Here is a 17,114-nt window from a genome sequence, read left to right as displayed (position 1 = left end):
TAAACTCTGTCGCTCTCCCACGCAGCAGCGAGAGTATGGGGGAAATGGAAATGCAATGTTGCAGATGAGCCCATGTTGGAATGTACGCTGCCAATGCCACATTATGCAAATCTATTGTCATGGCTTCCCCTGAAGTCGGCTCCTCTCCTTGTTCGGACGGCGTTCGGCGGTTATTTTTCACAAAGATGTTTATTGTTAAACATAATTCTTGTGACTGTTTTGCGCGTTTTGCACTTTTGCCTAAATAAAGTGTGTGCCTGTTCACAAATCTCTGCTCTCCTGTACCTGACTACGCTACCAGTATGCACACATCTGACATGTATTTAGAACCTGTAAATGTACACAAGTTGTGCAGTCTTAACTATCCGCTGTCAGCTAAACAAAAGAGGCTGTAGCCCTTTTGTATTTTCTCACAATGAAAATTGTTGTGCAGAATTTTGAAGACCTAAGAATGATCTGTACTGTACCATGTTTTCTTCATGTAACAGGAGTTTATGCTCAAAACCTGATCGACACACAAAATAAGACATTCAATTCCTCTATCCCCAAGTGACAATTATTGCTTATCATAAAACTGTCAGGCAGATACATTAGACATATACAGTAGCCATCATGCTCTTTCCATGACATAGACTAACCAGGTGAATCCAGGTGAAATCTATGATCCCTTATTGATTTCACTTGTTAAATCCATTTCAATCAGTATAGATGAAGGGGAGGAGACGGGGTAACAAAGGATTTTTAAGCCTTGAGACAATTGGGACATCGACTGTGTATGTGTGCCATTCAGAGGTTGCATGGGTAAGACAACAGATGTGTATGGGGTATAGCAGTAGGTGCCAGGCACACCTGTTTGTGTCAAGAACCGCAACGCTGATGGGTTTTCCACGCTCCACAGTTTCCTGTGTGTATTAAGAATGGTCCACCACCCAAAGCAAAGAGGAAGGAGATATCTTGTCAGTTGCACAACTGAATGCATTCAACCGAAATGTGTCTTCCGTATTTAACCAAACCCCTCGGAATCAGAGGACATCCAGTCAACTTGACACAACTGTGGGAAGCATTGAAGTCAATATGGGCCAGTGTCCCTATTAGGAAGGTGTTTTGTACACTCAGTGTATATGCACAACTATAAGATTTGATACACATTTTGATATTTTATCGTTTTTGTTAGTCATACTGCACGATTCCTGTACTTTGTCATTTTTGAAGCTTCTGCATTGCCCTCGTCTACAGTATACTGCAATTCCCAGAATGAATTTTAGGGCTGACACCAATAATTCCACTGGTCGATTGTTTACACTTCCATTCAAATTTTGGGGTCACTTAGAAATGTCCTAGACACTCTAATGTACTTGTCCTCTTGCTCAGTTGTGCACCGGGGTCTCCTACTCCTCTTTCTATTCTGGTTAGAGCCTGTTTGCGCTGTTCTGTGAAGGGAGTAGTACACAGCATTGTACGAGATCTCCAGTTTCTTAACAATTTCTCACATGGAATAGCCTTAATTTCTCAGAACAATAATAGACTGATGAGTTTCAGAAGAAAGGTCTTCATTTCTGGACAGTTTGAGCCTGTAATCAAACCCACAAGTGCTGATATTCTAGCATGCGCAGACCAGCTTGCTGGTGTGTTTACGGACATATTCAATCAATCCCTATCCCTGTCTGTTGTTCCCACATGCTTCAAGAGGGCCACCATTGCTCCTGTTCCCAAGAAAGCTAAGGTAACTGAGCTAAACGACTACCGCCCCGTAGCACTCACTTCCGTCATCATGAAGTGCTTTGAGAGACTAGTCAAGGACCATATCACCTCCACCCTACCTGACACCCTAGACCCACTCCAATTTGCTTACCACCCAAATAGGTCCACAGACGATGCAATCTCAACCACACTGCACACTGCCCTAACCCATCTGCACAAGAGGAATACCTATGTGAGAATGCTGTTCATCGACTACAGCTCGGCATTTAACACCATAGTGCCCTCCAAGCTCGTCATCAAGCTAGAGACCCTGGGTCTCGACCCCGCCCTGTGCAACTGGGTACTGGACTTCTTGACGGGCCGCCCCCAGGTGGTGAGGGTAGGCAACAACAACTCCACCCCGCTGATCCTCAACACTGGGGCCCCACAAGGGTGCGTTCTGAGCCCTCTCCTGTACTCCCTGTTCACCCACGACTGCATGGCCACGCACGCCTCCAACTCAATCATCAAGTTTGCGGACGACACAACAGTGGTAGGCTTGATTACCAACAACGACGAGACGGCCTACAGGGAGGAGGTGAGGGCCCTTGGAGTGTGGTGTCAGGAAAATAACCTCACACTCAACGTCAACAAAACTAAGGAGATGATTGTGGACTTCAGGAAACAGCAGAGGGAACACCCCTCTATCCACATCGATGGAACAGTAGTGGAGAGGGTAGTAAGTGTTAAGTTCCTCGGCGTACACATCACAGACAAACTGAATTGGTCCACCCACACAGACAGCATTGTGAAGAAGGCGCAGCAGCGCCTCTTCAACCTCAGGACGCTGAAGAAATTTGTCTTGTCACCAAAAGCACTCACAAACTTCTACAGATGCACAATGGAGAGCATCCTGTCGGGCTGTATCACCGCCTGGTACGGCAACTGCTCCGCCCACAACCGTAAGGCTCTCCAGAGGGTAGTGAGGTCTGCACAACGCATCACCGGGGGCAAACTACCTGCCCTCCAGGACACCTACACCACCCGATGTCACAGGAAGGCCATAAAGATCATCAAGGACAACAACCACCCGAGCCACTGCCTGTTCACCCCGCTATCATCCAGAAGGCGAGGTCAGTACAGGTGCATCAAAGCTGGGACCGAGAGACTGAAAAACAGCTTCTATCTCAAGGCCATCAGACTGTTAAACAGCCACCACTAACATTGAGTGGCTGCTGCCAACACACTGACTCAACTCCAGCCACTTTAATAATGGGAATTGATGTAAAATATGTCACTAGCCACTTTAAACAATGCTACTTAATATAATGTTTACATACCCTACATTATTCATCTCATATGTATATGTATATACTGTACTCTATATCATCTACTGCATCATGTAATACATGTATCACTAGCCACTTTAACTATGCCACTTTGTTTACATACTCATCTCATATGTATATACTGCACTCAATACCATCTACTGTATCTTGCCCATGCCGCTCTGTACCATCACTCATTCATATATCTTTATGTACATATTCTTTATCCCCTTACACTTGTGTCTATAAGGTAGTAGTTTTGGAATTGTTAGCTAGATTACTTGTTGATTATTACTGCATTGTCGCAACTAGAAGCACAAGCATTTCGCTACACTCGCATTAACATTGGGGCTGCAGGGTAGCCTAGTGGTTAGAGCGTTGGACTAGTAACCGAAAGGTTGCAAGTTCGAATCCCCGAGCTGACAAGGTACAAATCTGTCATTCTGCCCATGAACAGGCAGTTAATCCACTGTTCCTAGGACGTCATTGAAAATAAGAATTTGTTCTTAACTGACTTGCCTAGTAAAATAAAGGTAAAAAAACCACATGTGCTAACCATGTGTATGTGACAAATAAAATTTGATTTGGTACTTCAGATACTCAACTTGTCTCAACTAAAATTATAACTTGGATTAGCTAACACAACGTGACATTTGAACACAGGAGTGATGGTTGCTGATAATGGGCCTCTGTACGCCTATGTAGATATTCCATAAAAAAATCCAGCTACAATAGTCATTTAAAACATTGTATTTCCGACACTGTATTTCTGATAAATTTGATGCTATTTTAAAGGACAAAAAAATTGCTTTTCTTTCAAAAACAAGGACATTTCTAAGTGAGCCCAAACTTTTGAATGGTAGTGTATATATAAAATAAATATCTTAAATTTAACTAGGCAAGTCAGTTAAAAACAAATTCTTATTTACAATGACAGCCTACCAGGGAACAGTGGGTTAACTGCCTTGGCAGCTCAGGGATTTGATCCAGCAACCTTTTGGGTACTGGCCCAATGCTCTAACCACTAGGCTACCTGCCACCCCAAATGCAGAGGGATATGGGATATTAATTTTTATCAGGATATTTTCTGAGGCCACGGGGATGGTACAGTCCAAGAAAAGGGGAGTGTAGCTGCATAATGCACGCCTTTCTCCAGAAGGCTCTCTCTCCTGCCAATTTGTGCACATTCGTTGTTTCTTAACTTTATTGTTTTTATTGTTTGCATTTGATTGTTAGTGTCTATCAATTCCCCATTACATACAGTATATCACCAGTAGTACATTTACAGTTCATTCCTATAATTTCTCACCTACAATGTTTGTTTGGTTACGGTAGTGTCTGTTAATGAATTAAATATATTGTTATTCCAGTGTTTTACTGTTTTCATTGTCGGAGTGGACACTTTCTTTGCTGAGCGCACAACCTATGCTCCACACAAGTTTTGGTTTATTTCATTGCATTTACAAGTTTTGTCAATTTAGTCATCATCTTTTGTTTGGAGCGCTCCTGTCAATGTTGAGTAAGGACGCGCACTTGATTACTTATAGGAGTAGGCCTTTAATTTACCTGGCCTGCGTGCAAATGTTGGCATATAAATGTGCCCATTTGGGGATCTGATAGTTTTTCTGATTGGCTTAATGAACCACCACTAATGAGCTGTGGAGCTTGTCAAACTGTTTTCTTCACCTGAAACAGCAGGTGAATGTTTCAAGTTCGTTGCAAACAGGCTATGTGTAGCCAATGTGATTAATGGGATATACATTTTTATCAGGATATTTTCTACCTACAGGCAGAAATGTTTTTATTTGTTGATTTTATAGGCTATTTTTACATAGCTGGCAATGGCAAAAGGAGTTATGTTTATGTTTGTATCACTTTCATTTAGATTTGGATAGAATTTTGATTAACCACATGACAATGCTTTTGGATACAAAGACATTATTATAAATCAAATGAAACTGTTCCACGAAAATGTGCATTTGAAAACCATAAATGCCACACAGATCAGTAGAAATGGTAAGATAAATTGGCATTCCACATCAGAAAGTTTGCTGACTCCTTATGTAGCCCATTACCAGCAACTTCAGAAGAGTAAGGGCAGAATCTCCGAAAGCCAGTTGAGTGGGAGGAGGATGGTCGGGACAGGTTAAGTTCTCTTCTTCTGGTTATCATTTGTGTCTTATTTCATCAAACAGTGAGTTTAAACCATCAGACAAGCTCTACATATATAGTTGATTTTATTAAAACACATAGGGTGTGTCTATATATGGAAAAATACACGTTTAAAAATGTTGACCAATCGATTAGTCAAAATAACAGATGACTTTCAGTCGACCAAGTTTTTTTTGTGTGTCAGGGACAGCCCTAGAGTATTTCAACTCTCAGAAGGCAATGCTCTGCTTAGTCTGCACTTAGCTTTCCTGGCTAGCAGGCCCAGACAAAGCTTATGTCATAAGTTATGAGTGCATTTCACATTTACATTTGGGTTGTAATAATATTATAATACTTGCATGAATATCATGCTGAATATATGTTAATGTCATTGTCACCAATCAAATGCATACCATTTCAAAAATTACTTGAATTTAGATGCTAACTAATGCTACGTTACATGCTAGCTAGCCCGACTGCTAAATACCAAAAATAGTGTTTGCAACAATAATAGCCAAGTTTAATCTTAGCGACTGTCTTAAACAAAAGTCCAAACAACATGTAGGTCTGTTAGAACACATATTTTATGAGATTTACAGGCAAGTCACTACGGAATCTTAGCCTCTTATGATTGAAGCCTGCTGTATCTTTGATGCTAACATTAGCAACGCTAGCTAGCTAACTCTGCTGCATCTGAAATAACAGCCCATTACATGTCCAAGCAACAACACTGTAGGCCTATTGTACTAATAAAAAGTATGACGTTCAGAAGTAATTCACTACAAAAAATATAGGCTATTTAGAAAGGGCACAATGGCCGCCAGAACTGTAACTTCTTCATGATGTTAGGAATGGTTTTGACGAATGGAATCATGGGAGTTTGAGCCTTGAAAAACAGAAACATATTGGAGTAAGCTGACTAACTATAATTCTATAGGTTTTTGAGTGTGTTTCAAATATTTACAGATGTTGTTAGATGAAGAGCAACATTTAGAGTTCCAATATGATCAGAAAACTACAGGCGGGTTATATAGATCATTTTTTATATTAACATGTAGGTATATTAGTGGCCGCTCTTGTCCTTAGCGGTCAGTGCATTCAACCAAGGTTGATTAAAAAGAAAGCATTACAGTCATAGCAAGTAAAACATTTTTGCAACCATTACTGAACATGTTGATGTACGGTAGATAGCTGAAAATGACTGGCCAGGATTTATTGTATTAGTCATCTCAGGGATCCTACTTGAAAACGTCACAGAGAAGCACTTTCTGGTTTTGCTCATCACTAAACAGTCAAAGGACATGAAATCATAAAATTACCCTAAAACTGTGTAGAACATCACTAAATACTTCATAATAACAACCCACGTGTTAAAAGTAGCAGAGTTGTCCTTTTAAACGGGACTCTGCAGTTGCTACATCCATTTTTGGACTTATAAATTAATGATATGTACCCATTATTTTTACTATTTTTTTATTTAACGACCAACCAAGAGGCAAAGGGCCTCCTGTGGGGATAGGGGCTGGGATTCAAAATTTAAATGTAGGACAAAACACAACATAAGAGGCACCACAACACTAAATAAAGAGAGATCTAAGACAACAACACAGCATGGCAGCAACATGGTACCAACACAACATGGCAGCAGCACAACATGGTAGCAGCACAAACATGGTACAAATATTGTTAGGCACAGACAACAGCACAAAGGCCAAAAAGGTAGAGACAACAATACATCACAGGAAGCAGCCACAAGTGTCAGTAAGAGTGTTCATGATTGAGTCTTTGAAAGTAGACTGTATAGTTTGGGAGTTTTTTGTAGCTCGTTCAAGTCGCAAGCTGAAGTGAACTGAAAAGACGAGCGACCCAGGGATGTTTGTGCTTTGGGGATCTTTAACAGAATGTGACTGGCAGAACGGGTGTTGTATGTGGAGGATGATGGTTGCAGTAGATATCTCAGATAGGGGGAATGAGGCCTAAGAGGGTTTTATAAATAAGCATCAACCAGTGGGTCTCGCGTTGGGTATACAGAGATAGCCAGTTTACAGAGGAGTATAGAGTGCAGTGATGTGTCCTATAAGGAGCATTGGTGACAAATATGATGGCCGAATGGTAAAGAACATCTATCCGCTCGAGAGCATCCTTACCTGCCGATCTATAAATTCTTCTTACCGAACCACATGATCTCTTTTAGGAGGTGTTCAGAACAAAGTTAAGGGCAGAGAAAGCTTGTTGGACACTAAGAAAGCTTTGTTGTAGAGCGTTTAACACAATTTCTGGGGAGGGGCCAGCTGACTGTATCATCTGCATATAAATGGATGAGAGAGATTCATACTGCCTGAGCTATGTTGTTGATGTAAATTGAAGAGAGCGTGAGGCCTAGGATTAAGCCTTGGGGTTCTCCATTGGTGACAGGCAGTGGCTGAGACAGCAGATGTTTTGACTTTACACACTGCACTATTTGAGAGAGGTAGTTAGCAAACCAGGCCAAAGACCCCTCAGAGACACCAATACTCCTTAGTCGACCCACAAAAATGGAATGGTCTACCGTATCAAAGGCTTTGGCCAAATCAATAAAAATAGCAACAAAACATTGCATAATCAAGGGCAATGGTGACATCATTTAGGACCTCTATAAACTGATCAGAAACCAGATCACATACCAGAGAGAATACTATAGACATCAAGAAAGCCAGTCAGTTGATTATTGACAAGGTTTTCCAACACTTTTGATAAACAGGGCAAGATAGAAATGGGTCTATAACAGTTAGGATCAGCTTGATCTCCCCATTTAAAGAAAGGATGCACTGTGGCTCACTTCCAAGCACTGGGAACCTCTCCAGAGGAGACAAAACCTCTTAAGGATCCAACAATTTTTTGTTGTTGCCTAAAATCACATACCCAAATCTAACTGCCTGTAGTTTAAGATCTGAAGCAAGGATATGTATATTCTTGAAACCATTTGAAAGAAAACACTTTGAAGTTTGTGGAAATGTGAAATGAATGTAGGAGAAAATTACACATTCGATCTGGTAAAAGATAATACAAAGAAAAAAATATGCATTTGTATTTTTTTGTACCAACTTCTTTGAAATGCAAGATAAAGGCCATGTATTAATGTATTATTCCAGCCCAGGTGCAATTTATGAGATACAGTTGACCACATACACCTTAGCCAAATATACAGTATTTTAACTCTGTTTTTCACAATTGTTGACATTTAAATCATAGTAAAAATTTCCCTGTCTTAGGTCAGTTAGGATCACCACTTTGTGAGAGAAGAATGTGAAATGTCAGATTAATAGTAGAGAGAATTATTTATTTCAGCTTGTATTTCTTTCATCACATTCCCAGTGGGTCAGAAGTTAACATACACTCAATTAGTGTTTGGTTGCATTGCCTTTCAATTGTTTAACTTGGGTCAAATGTTTCGGGTAGCCTTCCACAAGCTTCCCACAATAAGTTGGGTGAATTTTGGCCCATTCCTCCTGACAGAGCTGGTGTAACTGAATCAGGTTTGTAGGCCTCCTTGCTCGCACACACTTTTTCAGTTCTGCCCACAAATGTTCTTTAGAATTGAGGTTAGGGCTTTATGATGGCCACTCCAATACCTTGACTTTGTTGTCCTTAAGCCATTTTGCCACAACTATGGAAATATGCTTGGGGTCATTGCCCATTTGGAAGACCCATTTGCGACCAAGCTTTAAACTTCCTGACTGATGTCTTGAGATGTTGCTTCAATATATCCACATAATTTTCTCCCTCATGATGCCATCTATTTTGTGTAGTGACCCAGTCCCTCCTGCAGCAAAGCACCCTCACAACATGATGCTGCCACCTCCGTGCTTCATGGTTGGGATGGTGTTCTTCGGCTTGCAAGCCTCCCCTTTTTCTCCAAACATAACGATGGTCATTATGGCCAAACAGTTCTATTTTATTTTGTCAGATCAGAGGACATTTCTCCAAAAAGTACGATCCTTGTCCCCATGTGCAGTTGCAAACCATAGTCTGACTTTTTTATGGTAGATTTGGAACATTGGCTTCTTCCTTGCTGAGCGGCCTTTCAGGTTATGTCGATATAGGACTTGTTTTACTGTGAATATAGATACTTTTGTACCGATTTCATCCAGCATCTTCACAAGATCCTTTGCTGTTGTTCTGGGATTGATTTGCACTTTTCACACCAAAGTACGTTCATCTCTAGGAGACAGAATGCGTCTCCTTCCTGAGCGGCTATGTGGTCCCATGGTATTTATACTTGCGTACTATTGTTTGTACAGATGAACGTGGTACCTTTAGGCCTTTAGGAAATTGCTCCCAATGATGAACAAGACTTATGGTGGTCTACAAATTTTTTACTAAGGTCTTGGCTGATTTCTTTTGATTTTCCCATGATGTCAAGCAAAGAGGCACTGAGTTGAAAGGTAGGCCTTGAAATACATCCACAGGTACACCTCCAATTGACTCCAATTGTATCATTAGCCTATCAGAAGTTTCTAAAGCAATTACATAATTTTCTGGAATTTTCCAAGCTCTTTAGTAGTTGTCTTAACCGACTTACTAAAACTATAGTTTGTTAACAATACATTTGTGGAGTGGTTGAATAACAAGTTTTAATGACTCCAACCTAAGTGTATGTAAACTTCCCACTTGTCCTGGGATTTATTTTTGTTACTTCCAACCTCATGCTAATCACATTAGCCTACCTTAGCTCAACCGTCCCACGGGTGGACATTGATCCTGTAGAGGTAAGGTGGTTGATGGACTAAGAATAAAAATTCTTAAATGATGTCCAAAATGACATGATCTCCTAAGGCAGGGGTGTCAAACTCATTCCACAGACGGCCGAGCATTTGCAGATTTTAGTTTTTTCCCTTCAATTAAGAGCTAGGCAAGTAGGTGAGGGAAGTTCCTTACTAATTAGTGACCAGTACTCCGTGGAATGAGTTTGACATGTGTCCTAAAGAGAACACTGGAGCTCCCCAGGGGTGCGTGCTCAGTCCCCTCCTGTACTCCCTGTTCACCCACGACTGCATGGCCAGGCACGACTCCAACACCATCATTAAGTTAGCTGACGACACAACAGTGGTAGGCCTGATCACCGACAATGACGAGACAGCCTATAGGGAGGAGGTCAGAGACCTGGCCGGGTGGTGCCAGAATAACAACCTATCCCTCAATGTAACCAAGACTAAGGAGATGATTGTGGACTACAGGAAAAGGAGCACAGAGGAAGGCCCTAAAAATGGTCAAAGACCCCAGCCACCCCAGTCATAGACTGTTCTCTCTACTACCGCATGGCAAGCGGTACCAGAGTGCCAAGTCTAAGACAAAAAGGCTTCTCAACAGTTTTTACCACCAAGCCATAAGACTCCCGAACAGGTAACCAATGGTTACCTGGACTATTTGCATTGTGTTCCCCCCCCAACTCCTCTGTTACGCTGCTGCTATTCTCTGTTTATCTTATATGCATAGTCACTTTAACTATACGTTCATGTACATACTACCTAAATTGGCCCGACCAACCAGTGCTCTCACACATTGGGTAACCGAGCTATCTGCATTGTGTCCCACCACCCGCCAACCCCTCTTTTTACGCTTCTGCTACTCTCTGTTCATCATATAGGCATAGTCACTTTAACGATGCCTACATGTACATACTACCTCAATAAGCCTGACTAACAGGTGTCTTTATATAGCCTTGCTACTCTTTTCAAATGGCTTTTTACTTTTTATTACTTGTTTTATTTCTTTACTTACCTACACACACACACACACACACACATACCTTTTTCAATACCTTTTTCCCCCGCACCATTGGTTAGAGCCTGTAATTAAGCATTTCACTGTAAGGTGATTCGGCGCACGTGACAAACTTTGATTTGATTTGAATGTCAAGTCCAATCAGCAGTCTTGTCAAATATTTATTGAATAAAAAGGTGAATGTGAAAACAATGCTTCCTATATATTACGACCTGAAAAATGTGTCACTGCTCTCCAAGGACAAGCTCCATGCTCCATTATTTCAGATTCAATTTATTTGTTGATTAAAAGTGGGAGATTGTTGCTGGATAATCAGATTGAACAGGAGATTCTGTTGAATGTACCAGCCATGCAGTGTCTGAGGTTCTGATTAAACGATATGACTTACTGTGGGTAAATCACACACATTCCTTTTCCAAAGTCTATTTTCTTAATTTGGGACAGTAGTTATGGTATGTCCTATAGATCCGTTTAGTATGTTAGTGAAAGTAAAACGCCTAGTCTACACAGGAGAAGTATTCATAGAGAAGTATACAAGGGGATAAGTCTATTGGACTTGTATGACAGCTCTATTTAGTGGCAAAGTGAAGTGCATCAGAAATCAGATTGTAAAAACAATATGTAGCACAACCCAGTCACATTTAAATCATTTTTCTTGTGTGCTGCAAGTTCCTATGAGTGATGATGGAGACAGAAAGATCCCATGTTCCTGCAAATCTTTTGTGATTTCCTCGACATCGAGACCGCAATACATCTTCAACCACAGACAGAATTATATTATGTATTTGCAAAGGGGTGATGGACTGTGAATGAGGGATTTGCCAAATGAAGCTTGAAATTCTAATTTAAACAAACATGAACTTTTCTCTTCCCTACTCGTCTTGGAATTAGGATTCTGTTCCAGCAGCAATAAACTTTTGTGAGGACAACAATTCTAGCTCTCACTCTCACCCTGTAACATCTTTTATAGTGGATCAGCCCCATTAGGGAAAGCAGTATAATGGGTGGAAGACTATGCACAGTTTGGCCACAAATAACTTCGGTAGATGTCACATGGGATAATAGGTAATGTCACAAGTAACTATAGCAAATGTTAAAAGCAGCTGCAGTCGAGGTCACAGCTAAAGTTGATGTCACAATTAAATAGAGCAGATGTCCCAAGTAACGGTAGTAGATGTCCCAAGTAACGGTAGTAGATGTCCCAAGTAACGGTAGTAGATGTCCCAAGTAACGGTAGTAGATGTCACAAGTAACGGTAGTAGATGTCACAAGTAACGGTAGTAGATGTCGGTAGTAGATGTCACAAGTAACGGAGGTAGATGTCACAAGTAACGGTAGTAGATGTCACAAGTAACGGTAGTAGATGTCACAAGTAACGGAGGTAGATGTCCCAAGTAACGGTTGTAGATGTCCCAAGTAACGGTAGTAGATGTCACAAGTAACGGTAGTAGATGTCACAAGTAACGGTAGTAGATGTCACAAGTAACGGTAGTAGATGTCACAAGTAACGGTAGTAGATGTCACAAGTAACGGTAGTAGATGTCACAAGTAACGGTAGTAGATGTCACAAGTAACGGTAGTAGATGTCCCAAGTAACGGTAGTAGATGTCCCAAGTAACGGTAGTAGATGTCACAAGTAACGGTAGTAGATGTCACAAGTAACGGTAGTAGATGTCACAAGTAACGTAGTAGATGTCACAAGTAACGGTAGTAGATGTCACAAGTAAGTAGATGTCGGGTAGTAGATGTCACAAGTAACGGTAGTAGATGTCACAAGTAACGGTAGTAGATGTCACAAGTAACGGTAGTAGATGTCACAAGTAACGGTAGTAGATGTCCAAGTAAGATGTCGGTAGTAGATGTCAGATGATGTCCCAACGTAACGGTAGTAGATGTCCCAAGTAACGGTAGTAGATGTCCCAAGTAACGGTAGTAGATGTCCCAAGTAACGGTAGTAGATGTCACAAGTAACGGTAGTAGATGTCACAAGTAACGGTAGTAGATGTCCCAAGTAACGGTAGTAGATGTCACAAGTAACGGTAGTAGATGTCACAAGTAACACAAATAACGGTAGTAGATGTCACAAAGTAACGGTAGTAGATGTCACAAGTAACGGTAGTAGATGTCACAAGTAACGGTAGTAGATGTCACAAGTAACGGTAGTAGATGTCACAAGTAACGGTAGTAGATGTCACAAGTAACGGTAGTAGATGTCACAAGTAACGGTAGTAGATGTCACAAGTAGATGTCAAAGTAACGTAGTAGATGTCACAAGTAACGGTAGTAGATGTCACAAGTAACAAGATGTCCCAACGGTAGTAGATGTCCCAAGTAACGGTAGTAGATGTCACAAGTAACGGTAGTAGATGTCACAAGTAACGGTAGTAGATGTCACAAGTAACGGTAGTAGATGTCCCAAGTAAGTAGATGTCCCAAGTAGATGTCCCAAGTAACGGTAGTAGATGTCACAAGTAACGGTAGTAGATGTCACAAGTAACGGTAGTAGATGTCACAAGTAACGGTAGATGTCACAAGTAGATGTCACAAGTAACGGTAGTAGATGTCACAAGTAACGTAGATGTCACAAGTAACGGTAGTAGATGTCACAAGTAACGGTAGTAGATGTCACAAGTAACGGTAGTAGATGTCCCAAGTAACGGTAGTAGATGTCCCAAGTAACGGTAGTAGATGTCACAAGTAACGGTAGTAGATGTCACAAGTAACGGTAGTAGATGTCCCAAGTAACGGTAGTAGATGTCCCAAGTAACGGTAGTAGATGTCACAAGTAACGGTAGTAGATGTCACAAGTAACGGTAGTAGATGTCCCAACGAAAGTCGTTATAAAGTCACTGGATGTCCCAAGTAACTATAATTAATGCCATGGGTCAACAGAGAAGGTATCAAAGTTGTAAATAGTAGATGTGACAGGTGTAGATGTCACAGATATCACAGATATCACCACTACAGTAGATGAGGTGATCAAAGGCCGCATCATATTTTGGGAGGCTGACCCAGCCACTCTAACCAAATATGTTTCAGACAGTATTACACTGTCTGGTATATCATCACCTTATTTCTAAGTCCATATTAAATACTGGTTCCAGCCTGGGAAGATGGCGGTTGTGATATGTGGGAGGAAGGCTTTCAGGGTTTTTGAACCCAGCTTGTCAGTGGAATGACACTGTGCTGGACCCCTAGTCTGCAAGTCAGGGCCATTCACAGATGTGAGAGCTTTTATTATGCATTCATATTACATTAGGGAAGCAGCCATCACCACTCTCATGTATGGCTGCTCTGAGACATTTACCCTTTGCCTGTGTTGGATTCTCTAAGGAAAAGCCCTGCCTCTGAATATGTTAACCACATTCAGTGTTTTGAAACATGTTACCGTTTACCACTCTACGTTGTACACTCTTCCAAAAAACGGTTCCAAAAGGGTTCTTAGGCTGTCCCCATAGGAGAACCATTTTTGGTTCCAGGTAGAACCCTCTGGGGAATGGGTTTTACATGGAATACAAAAGGGTTCTACCTGGAACCAAAAAAAGGCTTTTCAAAAGGTTCTCCTATGGGGACAGCCGAAGAACCCTATTAGGTTCTAAATAGTACCTTTTGTTCTAAGAGTTCAGGCATGAACAACAATATTGCATGAAATACTGTATGAAAAGTAGGGTAATTGTCATGCAAAGGGCCATGGTTATTGTCATGATTGTCATTTTGAAATAAAATAATGTTTTGAGCTTGTAATGCATTATAGTGCATATTCAGCTCAGGAATGAAGCGGCATTTGGTCTGACTACATGGAATTTCTAATTTTGCTTTTGAGTTCACAGAGTTTGACCTCCACATTTTATCGCTAGCTCTGGGAGTTTGAAGAGGGAGTTAAGGTAGACAGAGGACTGTCAAGAGTCAGGTACTCTCACATTCACTCAGTGCCTGTCACCTGAAAGTGGCAGCTACATGTTCAGAAGGGGTGGAAAGAGTCATTGAGGCAAGTGTTAATTAGTGCACCAGTCAGGCTGCTGTACATTGCACTTGACAGATGGCTAATTCTGTTTCTACAATTCCAAGGTGCCATGATGGAATGACTTTTGAAAGGCTTATTGTGATCTCAATCATTGTGTTCCGAAAATCCAAAAGACAAATAGATTTATACACTTCTGTGGATGTTTGGGAGAGAGAGAGAGACTTTTAGTTGGTTCTAATACCAGTATGTGTTTCTGAACAGGCATGCTATCTGCACAATAAATATTCTGTTTATACTTTTGCTTGTAAATGTTTGCTTGTAGGTATTTGCCTGTGGCCAACCTTTTCCTCAAGCCCCCCAGTTTGTTCAAGTACATTTTTTCCAGAGGTGTAATCCCATCCATGCAATTACCTGCCTCTGGGGTTCAGATTGAGTCGATTACGACCATCCACATGGACAAGCCCCTCGGGCGACAGCCCTGTAGTAGCCACTACTCACTGCTACTAAAGAGCCATCATACCCAATTCTCTGAGTCCACGCAAAAGGGGGTCTGAATCATAGCTTATAAAAGGTTGCCATCACCACTTAGGAATCCAGCTTGACATTGAGATGTTTCTCCCTCTCTTTCTTCTCTCCCCTTTCCTCTATCTCATCATCTTATCAGAAAGCTTTTAGATAACAGTGTTGGGATATCTCATTGCATGGTCGAATTGTGAATATAACATACTTTATTCAAAGGCGGCTTCAAATGAAAAATACACACTGTGTTTCTTCTTTTATCCCCATTTGATGATAAGACTTGCTGAGAAGGAAAACGCTTTAGAATCCAACAGCAGAGCATTTGAAGTAATAAAAATATATATATATATATTAGCTGTGATAGGTGCAATTTCTTGTAGTTTTAATTGCAGACTGAGGCTTTTGCTGGTGTGAAGGAGGAATTGTTTTTCCAAACTGATGCCATCGTTCCTTCAAACAGCTTAATTTAGCCAACATGTGACCAAAGAGCTATCAGAAAGTTGTTTCACCTTAAACCTGCTTTTATTCACTCAAAAATGTTAATTAAAAAGTAATGAAAAACTATTTTTTGTTGCCTTTGTGCACTGGGCTTGACAGTTGAAAAAAGTGTGTGGGGAGAAAAAATTATTCATTGATGTCAGAATACCGCCTTTGGTTTCAGGTGAGTAATTTAAGCACTGAGAAGTTAATTTAAGGATTTAAGCCCTAATAAGTCTCTCCCAGGTTACATTTGGTCAAAAGTGATATTTATCCTGCGTGCCGGGGCCATATTTCCCGGTCCTCTCTGTCTGGAATATTTCTCACAGTCCAATAACCCTGCTGTAACCTAGAGCATCTTCAGAGGAACCATTACAAGAGTCATACTGCTGGTTGAATGCTCCTGCCCACTGGTAACTCCAGTCCAAACCTCCCGCAGGGCACCGTGGGTACAGTACCAGTTCATGGAAGGGAAGCCTGGCATGAACTTCCTGCCAGGCAGCTTTTAGGCTTCTGTCTGCACACCAGCATTAAATGTTGGAAACTCTTGATCTCCCCTTTTGGAGTAGCAGGGGTCTCGCACCCGCCAGAGGCATGGGAGTTGTCACTGCGTTTTGGTCCCTCTCCTGACCCTCGCTGTTCAGTAGTATTTGGCTGTCATGCTTTGGGGAAACCCTCAACGGTGAGTCACCATCGCCATGGCCGCGAGTTACTCACCTTTGACCTTGCTTAGTAGTCCCCATGGAACTACTCCCCCCTGGTATGGATGTAGTTGAGTGGAAACGAGCTGTGAAAACTGATGGTTACTCACCAAGGGATGTTTAACCTGCCAAAGCCCAGCACGTTCCCTAATCTCTGACCTACAGTGATTTCGGAAAGTATTCTGACGTCTTGACCTTTTTCACATTTTGTTACCTTACAGCCTTTTTCTAAAATGTATTAAATTAAATGGTTGTCCTCATCAATCTACACACAATAACCGATAATAACAAAGCGCAAAACAGATTTGAGATTTTTGCACATTTATTAAATATAAAAACAGAAATACATTATTTACACAAGTATTCAGACCCTTTGCTATGAGACTCGAAATTGAACTCAGGTACATCCTGTTTCCATTGATCACCCTTGAGATGTTTCTGCAGCTTGATTGGAGTCCTGTGGTAAATTCAATTGATTGGACATGATTTGGAAAGGCACACACCTGCCTATATAAGGTCCCACAGTTGACA

Source organism: Oncorhynchus nerka, unplaced genomic scaffold, assembly GCF_034236695.1.
Source record: "Oncorhynchus nerka isolate Pitt River unplaced genomic scaffold, Oner_Uvic_2.0 unplaced_scaffold_10___fragment_4___debris, whole genome shotgun sequence".
Taxonomy (NCBI): Eukaryota; Metazoa; Chordata; class Actinopteri; order Salmoniformes; family Salmonidae; genus Oncorhynchus; species Oncorhynchus nerka.
The sequence above is the reverse complement of the archived record's forward strand: the minus strand, read 5'-3'. Positions refer to the sequence as shown.